An 8,624-nucleotide genomic window follows, 5' to 3' on the forward strand; every position below is an offset into this window, starting at 1 on the left:
TAAAACTAATTAATAAATCTAAGTCTAATTTATTATCATATTAAAAATTTTACAAGAATTTAAACTTGTGTTTATTTTATAACATGCCAAATCAAATCAGGACGAATATAAGTCAGATTGCAGGTTCTTAACATATTGCCTTACTTATTTTCATCCTTAACTAAAACTATTATCTATTTAAAAAAATTCAATAGACTAATCATAAATGAATTAATCTTTTTGTTTATGAGAAATGCTAAACGTATAAATTTTTTATAAACCAATTCCAACAAATTTGACAATAAAATCTAGTTGAATAAGTAAATAAAAGCGATGAAAACAATTTTTATTGGTATTAGACCAATTTAATTAAACTTAATCTATAAAAAAATGTATACATTAAAATATCTTTATTCCTCTTTTTTCCAAATTAAACCCTAATTCTAATTCCTAAATTAAACCCACACACTTACTCACTCTTACACAAGCGCACACTCTGAAATAAAAACAAAAGAAAAAGAAAGAAATAGAGAAGAGGGAGTGAGAAAGACACCGAGAGTAGAAGAAAAGAATCTGACGGCGCTGACGAAGCAAAGGGAAGCTATCGCAACCGTCGAGTTATTGTGAGAGAGAGAGAGAGAGAGGCGTGATGTCGTCGCCGCAGAAGGAACCACCGTCGGAGGGAGACATCGTTGTTACAGCGGAAAGAGCAGAGAGGGTGAGAGAGCTACAAGATAGAGGGAAAGAAGGTGGCAGTCGCAAGCGGAGGTGACGATGGAGGTTTTTACTGTTGCTGTCGTCGGGGCTCACCGTTGGTGCACTCGAAGTTACTTTATTCAGCCCCTACCTTGCTCCACCATGGTTGACCCCTGGCCTCCCCGTTTTTGTTGGAGTTACTGATGCCACTGCTGGCGGGAAAAATTTAATGCAACCACTATTTTGCTTCACTAGTATTGCTCTTATTGTTGTTGGAAAACGCTAGCGCTTCCAAATATTCCGGCAACACTGTCTTGCCACTGTTCTCGTTTAACTTCTTCCCTTGTTCTATTCCATTTCACATTATCTCTATCCCCATTTCATTTTTCTGTCTTGCTCTTGTTCTATTTTATTTTTCATCTATATTCTGTTTTAGATTTTCAAAACTATATTTGCATTTGTCTTTTTATTCAATCTGAATCTACTGCATTTGTCTGGTGCTGTTGCCATTGTTGCTACCGTAAGAATTTAAGTTGCTGCCACTGCTCCAATTCAAATTCTGCGCTCTTTCGTAACCTTTACTTTGACACTCCAGATTTGGTCTCTTTGGTCTGTTGGAACAACGTTGCGAGTAGGCTTTATATTTATAATTGTTTGGCTTTACGTCTATAAATATTTTTGATATACGGTACTTTAAACTTAGTTATACTTACAAAGATTATTATCAAAGAATTTTAAATTAGTTTTGCTAATTGAGTTATTAGAATTAAATATTTATCATTGTTAAGTTCATTCTAATATGCACATAAGATTATATATTTTTATGAGACTATATGTATGTTTGAAGAAGTTTTATATTATTTTAAAACATTTGATTTTATTCGAATATGCATTTTTGAAGTATTGAAATTTTGTTGGTACTCACTTATTTTGGAATTATGAAATATGTTTGAAATGCCTTAAGATTGAGAAAATAGGATTGAATATGATTTGGATGAGAAAGTATTATCTGATTTGATTTTATTCGATACCTTATATATTTGAAAGATCAAAGATTTGTTGTATGTGAAATTATATGTTTTGAATTGGTTTGGGAGGCTTGTATTAGAAAACCGTAGTTAACGGATGTTATGACGTTAACCTAGATGCATCTGGCTCAGACCTCAACTAGCAGGGGCGTTGCTAGCCTAAAGTGTAGGCCACACGTTTGATCTGTTATTCTGTACGGACACACCAGAGAAAAGGGTTACCCATAGAGGTGGAGCTGCCCAAGTGTGAACTTTTGATTTGATTTCTGTATGAGAACTCCCCTGTTGATTCACTTATTCATATGAACTATTATCTTCTAACTAAAATTATTTTTATAATAATGTTTATATGGTCTCATGTGAATTATAGATGTACTGTCTAGTCATTGGGTTGCAAAACTCACTCTATTTTTTCTGAAAATATTTTTTAGGAATAAATATTTGATTATGAGAGCCTTTTTGTTCAAGAGTAATGATATGCAATCGATACCTATTCTTTGTTGAGTTCTTAGACGTCATATGCTCCATATGTCATAAATAGGATCCATCTATATTTATTTATTTTGTCTCTTATTAAAAATATGTATTATTCATTCAAAAAATTGTAAATTTATTCAAAATATTTGTAACTTTTTATTTATTTTATATTCGAATCTATTAGGCTTGCCAGAGAACTATTTTTCTGAGCGCCAGTTGTGGCTCATTTTGGACTGTGACAGAGTGGTATCAAAGCTTAGGTTTATTCTGTGTAATATGGAGCAAGTGTCCTATGGTAGGAACACAAATGTATAAATAGAAGCGCGCCTATTTGTACAAATTGTGGTACTATGAGAGGCCTATAGGAATGTCATCCTTGTCTTTTTGTCATTCTTGCTTTTTGGTTCTTGTCATCATGAGTCATTTGTTGATTCTTGCCACCTTTTTCCTCTTCTGTTTACTCAACCTTGAGTTATTATTTGGTAGTTTTTCTTGAACTTGCTTTTGCAATGACTTCAGTTTCGGTTTCGGTTCGCGATTCCTGTCTTGTAGCTAGTTCCAATCTTCCTTACTTTTGTGAATATTTGCTTTAATCTTCTTCACCTTCATGTTGTTTTCTATGGTTTTCGATTTTAAGATTTCATCCATTATCTAGAAGATTTGATGTATTTTTGCTGTGAATTATTATCTTATTTCTTGTATTGTATTTGGATTTGTGGATTGTGGATTTACTTAGCTGCTGATTGAGATGCTTTATTCTAGATTTTGATCAAACAAATTTGTTCTTCTTATGTTGATGATCTTTAAAGTTAACATAATTTTGAACCACATGTGATTCTTTCTTTCAAATCAATAACTTTGAAAACTGTTATTCGATTGCTCAGGTAGAAGAAACTACGTGACGAACATATGCATGGAGTGTTATTCTTGTTTGCTGGATTGGAATTATAATTTTCTCTATTTAGGTGTGGCAAATTTTTTTATATCCTGTTAGTTGAATTGAAGATCTTTTCTAATTTGAAAGTTTGGTTGAGCTTTTTTTTGTTTGATAATCTATTCTGCTATTGATTTGTTTGTTGAGCGTGGCTTTTCTTTCAAGAGTACTATTTCTTCTGGGAACTTTCAAGTTCTTCCCTTTTCAATTTTAGGGTTTCTTTGATTCTAAAATTTTTGGATTTCAATTTTGACTTATTTTGCTTCTACTCAGTTACACTGACAGCACTTCATATTTTTCATTGTAAGAACGCTCAAAATAGCATGCAAATTCTGGGGCATGAATTTTGTGCATAGAAATTTCTGTGTAATAATTACTTCTTCAAAATTTGTGCTTTTTTTTTCTTTTTCTTTTTTATTTTCCTACTAGTTGATGCTGCTTTGGATTAATACCTTTATTTTGCTGTAAAAAATAACTCAAACTAGTTTAGTTTATTGTGTACTGAATAGTGCATTGAATTCTAAAGAAGGGTCTTTCTTTCCTCTTTCATTTGTTTTTCAATCATGTTCTGAAATCTAAGATTCTTTATTGTTTTTCAACACCCAAGTTGAGCATTATTTTCAATACCTTTCAAAAGTTTTGAACTTGTACTTGTTGGTTAGTTCTCTCTTTTTATGCATTTTATTTGTTTGATTTTTTTAATACTGTAATATTATTTATTTTATGGAAAAGTACTTTGAATATTCAAGCTTCCTTTCTTTATAGACCTTTGTTTTAAACTTTTAATTAATGCAAGTTTTACCCTCGCACTTCTGCAATGCTTTGTTTGTTTGGATTTTTATTGAAGACCATTTACTCACAAGTTCCTAATCCGTTTACTAATTTTCAGCTATTTTCTAGTTTTAAATTTATGATCCGAAAAATTATTTTGCTTGAAGTTACTTTACCTTGTGCAAGTTAACCATGTTCTGGTTTGAACCTTAAATTGTTGCATATGTAGGGAATTTAATTTTAAATTATTTTAATTTTAGAATGTCCATAAAGTTTATTGAATAACTGCAAATAGGTTTAATTGTTATGAGTAATTGATTGATTAAATGAAGGCTGAATTATGACTCTAAAAATGTGATTGGAATTGTTGATTTAGTGATATTGATTGATTATGTGGATCGTGAATTGTTTGACCAATAATTACTAGAAATTCTAAATTTTTTGTGGATTACATTGGATTGATTTTCGTTAAACTGGTTGATTGATATATTGTAATGATGATGAACTTGACTGATGGTTGATTTGGAATTGATTTTGAGAGGTATTATAAGGGTTGAATTTTGAAATACTAAACTACTTGCTAAAAATATGAGTTTTGAAAAGAAATGACAACTTTGAAAGTGAACCAGTAACTTAATAGTGATTGGAATGATATGAGACTAAAAGTTAAGCGAACTAGAACAAGTATAGTTATTAATATTTAATTTTAAAGATTTCGTATTAACTGGAGAATTAATTATGATTTTTCAAAGTTGAATTATAAAATATGATTTTTTGCATTATTTTAAACGAAGTTAGAAACTTTGAAAATCTATAACTAATTCTGTGATGATCAGAATTGTATGGGACCAAGTCTGGATTAAGTTTGGGAATATAAGGAGCTGGACTGGTGAATTTTAGACCTTTCTGTTAAGTTTATGATTTATGGTGAATTTTTGAATTGTGGATGTCAAATCTGATTTTTCTGTAGAATACTTAACACAACAGCAACTTGTTTCCTCTACTGAAAATTCTCCAATCTGAATTTTGAAATGAAAACAGTTTTAAATAAAACTCTAGTTTTATTACTTTAATTTCATAAATTTTTTTTGCTATGTGCTTGAATTATATTGAAAGTTAAATTACGTTTGAAGATTTAGACAAAATAAAAAGTAATACTTATTATAACTAATGTTAGTTTATATTAATTGCAATCACGTCAAATTTGAGTTTTATTTTCATTATCTTATATGTGCTTTATTTGTAAATTAAGTCATAACTGTGTGATTATATAAAAAAATTTGAGTGTATTTTACAATAATAATAAGTTAAATGTACATGTAAATATTATTTTAGAGGATAATGAATTCATTGCTTATATTCTTCCGTCATGCTTTTTATAATCTATCTATTATTGACATAATTACTAAGTGTCCAAGATTATGATAATAATTTCAAGGATACTTAATTGAAGGTTTCTATAAACAGAGAAAGAAAGCATATAGAATTTTTGTGACTGTTGTTATTTTTTTATTTTTATTATTATTAAGTTGTCTATTTTAAAATGTGTTGTTATATATATATTTATTTATTTATGTTTTGCTTTACTTTTTTTATTGTTGATTTTGTCTTTTTGTTTATACATATCTTTGCTTGATTGTGCACCTCGATATCCTCCAAGAGTCTTGAGAAAAAACCTTTGCCCTTGACCGCCATTAATCTCTAATTCATAAACTTTGCATCTTTTGTTTCAACTTGCGTGACGTGATAATATTTATGCTTTTATAATTTCTTTTGAAATGTTTGTCTCATATCCTTTCCCTTGAGAATGTGAAATGATTCTCTGAGTTTTTTCATTATTGATGGATGTCTTATTTGATTGTATTTTTAATCATTCTCTTAAATCTTTGTGAACATTATCATTGACTTTAGTGGCCATCTCTAGTGAGCTTTGTACTTCTTTTATTCATTTTGAAGTTGTTTTGACCTAATACTCTATCTTTCCTTTCATTGCTTCTATCGAAGTTTTTTGATTCAGATTTCTTTGTTAAGATGTGGTTTAACTCTCTTTTGGCATATTTCATTGTTTTTGTACATCCTTATTTAATTGCGATCCTACACATCCTTCTGAATTCTTGTCAACCTCTTTTGATACTTGTTCTTCTCTTCCTAAACTTTGTATTCCTTTCAGTAAACTCGAGATTTTGTCGGTTAACGTGTAATTCTTAAATATAACAAGCGATACGTTAGTTTTTAAGATGCGGCTCATGGACCCAGAAGGTGAAATTTGTAAGTGTGCAATGTCATAAGAAGATTATGAAGTAGGAGTAATCTGAAGAGGACGTTAAGGAGAGTTTGATATAAGTTGAAAGGTTAGTCCTGATATTTTGACTTTCGGATGCTCTTTGGGAGTGATGAATGAAGTGAAAAGAGCTAAATGTGTTTGACTTATTAAAGAAACAAGAGAGTGTGAATGTTAACTACATCTTTTTAACACAAACCTATCTTGTAACCTTTTGTACTAGAATATACTTCTTTCTCGTGTTGGGTAAAGTGCTAAAATCATGTAAAGTTGTGCAAATTATATCAATTTTTAGGGACGAAAATTTTTATAAGGATGGTAGAATGTAAAATTGCTATAATACCCTTATTCCTCTTTTTCCCAAATTAAACCATAACCCTGATTCCTAAATTAAACCCACGCACTTACTCACTCTCTCAAAAGCACACACTCTGAAATCAAAACAAAAGAAAAAGAAAGAAATAGAGAATAGGGAGTGAGAAAGACACCGATGATAGAAGAGAAGAAGATGACGGCGCTGACGAAGCAAAGGGAAGCTGTCGCCACCGTCGAGTTATTGTGGCATAGAGAGAGAGAAAGGAACCAGAAAGAGAGACATTGAAAGAGAAGACGCGACGAGGAGAGGGAAGAGGCACGGTGTCGTCGCCGCCAAAGGAACCACCGTCGGAGGGAGACATCGTTGTTGCAGCGGGAAGAGCAGAGAGGGTGAGAGAGCTACAAGATAGAGGGTAGGAAGGTGGCAGTCGCGAACAGAGGTGACGATGGAGGTTTTTACTGTTGCTGTTGCCGGGGCTCACCGTCGGTGCACCCGAAGTTACTTCAGCCCCTACCTTGCTCCACTGTAGCTGACCCCTGGTCTCCTCGTTTTCGTTGGATTTACTGATGCCACTGTCAGCGGGAAAAATTTAATGCAACCACTGTTTTGCTTCACTAGTATTGCTCTTATTGTTGTCGAAAAACGCTGGAGCTTCCAAATTTGCCGGCAACACTGTCTTGCCACTGTTCTAGTTTAACTTCTTCCCTTGTTATATTCCATTTCACCTTATAATCCCCATTTCGTTTTTCTGCCTTGCTCTTGTTTTGATTTATTTTCCATCTCTATTCTGTTTTGGATTTTCAGAACTATATTTGCATTTGTCTTTTTATTCCATCTGAATCTACTGCATTTGCCTGGTGCTGTTGCCATTGTTGCTACCGTAAGAATTGAAGTTGTTGCCACTGCTTCAATCCAAATTCTGCGCTCTTTCGTAACCTTTACTTTGACACTTCGGATTTGGTCTCTTCGGTTCGTTGGGACGACGTTGTGAGTAAGTTTTACATTTATAATTGTTTGGCTTTACATCTATAAATATTTTTTATATACGGTGCTTTGAACTTAGTTATACTTACAAAGATTATTATCAAAAGATTTTAAATTGGTTTTACTAATTGAGTTATTAGAACTAAATATTTATCATTGCTAAGTTCATTCTAATATGCACATGAGACTATATATTTTTATTAGACTATATGTATGTTTGAAGAAGTTTTATATTATTTTAAAGCATTTGATTTTACTCGAATATGTATTTTTGAAGCATTAAAATTTTGTTGGTACTCACTTATTTTGAAATTATGAAATATGTTTGAAATACCTTAAGATTGAGAAAATAGGATTGAATATGATTTGGATGAGAAAGTATTATCTGATTTGATTTTATTCGATACCTTATATATTTGAAAGATCAAAGATTTGTTGTATGTGAAATTATATGTTTTGAATTGGTTTGGGAGGCTCGTATTAGAAAATCGTAGTTAACGGAGGTTATAACGTTAACCTAGATGCATCTGACTCAGACCTCAGCTAGCAGGGGCGTTGCTAGCCTAACGTGTAGGCCACACGTTGGATCTGTTATTCCGTACGGACACACTAGAGGAAAGGGCTACCCATAGAGGTGGAGCCGCCCAAGTGTAGACTTTTGATTTTATTTCTGTATGAAAATTCCCCTATTGATTCACTTATTCATATGAACTATTATTTTCTAATTAAAATTATTTTTATAATAATGTTATATGGTCTCATGTGAATTATATATGTACTGTCTAGTCATTGGGTTGCAAAACTCTCTATATTTTTTCTAAAAATATTTTTTAGGAATAAATATTTGATTATGAGAGCCTTTTTGTTCAAGAGTAATGATATGCAATCAATACCTATTCTTTGTTGAGTTCTTAGACGTCATTTACTCCATATGTCATAAGTAGGATCCATCTATATTTATTTATTTTGTCTCTTATTAAAAATATGTAATTATCCATTCTAGAAATTGTAAATGTATTTAAAATATTTGTAACATTTTTATTTATTTTATATTCGAATCTGTTAAGCTTGCCAGAGAACTATTTTAGACTGTAACATATACGTATATTATTATTCTTTTTTTTCTTTTTCTAATAAATAATTTTAATTAAATAAATC

This window comes from Arachis duranensis, chromosome 3, assembly GCF_000817695.3.
Source record: "Arachis duranensis cultivar V14167 chromosome 3, aradu.V14167.gnm2.J7QH, whole genome shotgun sequence".
NCBI lineage: Eukaryota > Viridiplantae > Streptophyta > Magnoliopsida > Fabales > Fabaceae > Arachis > Arachis duranensis.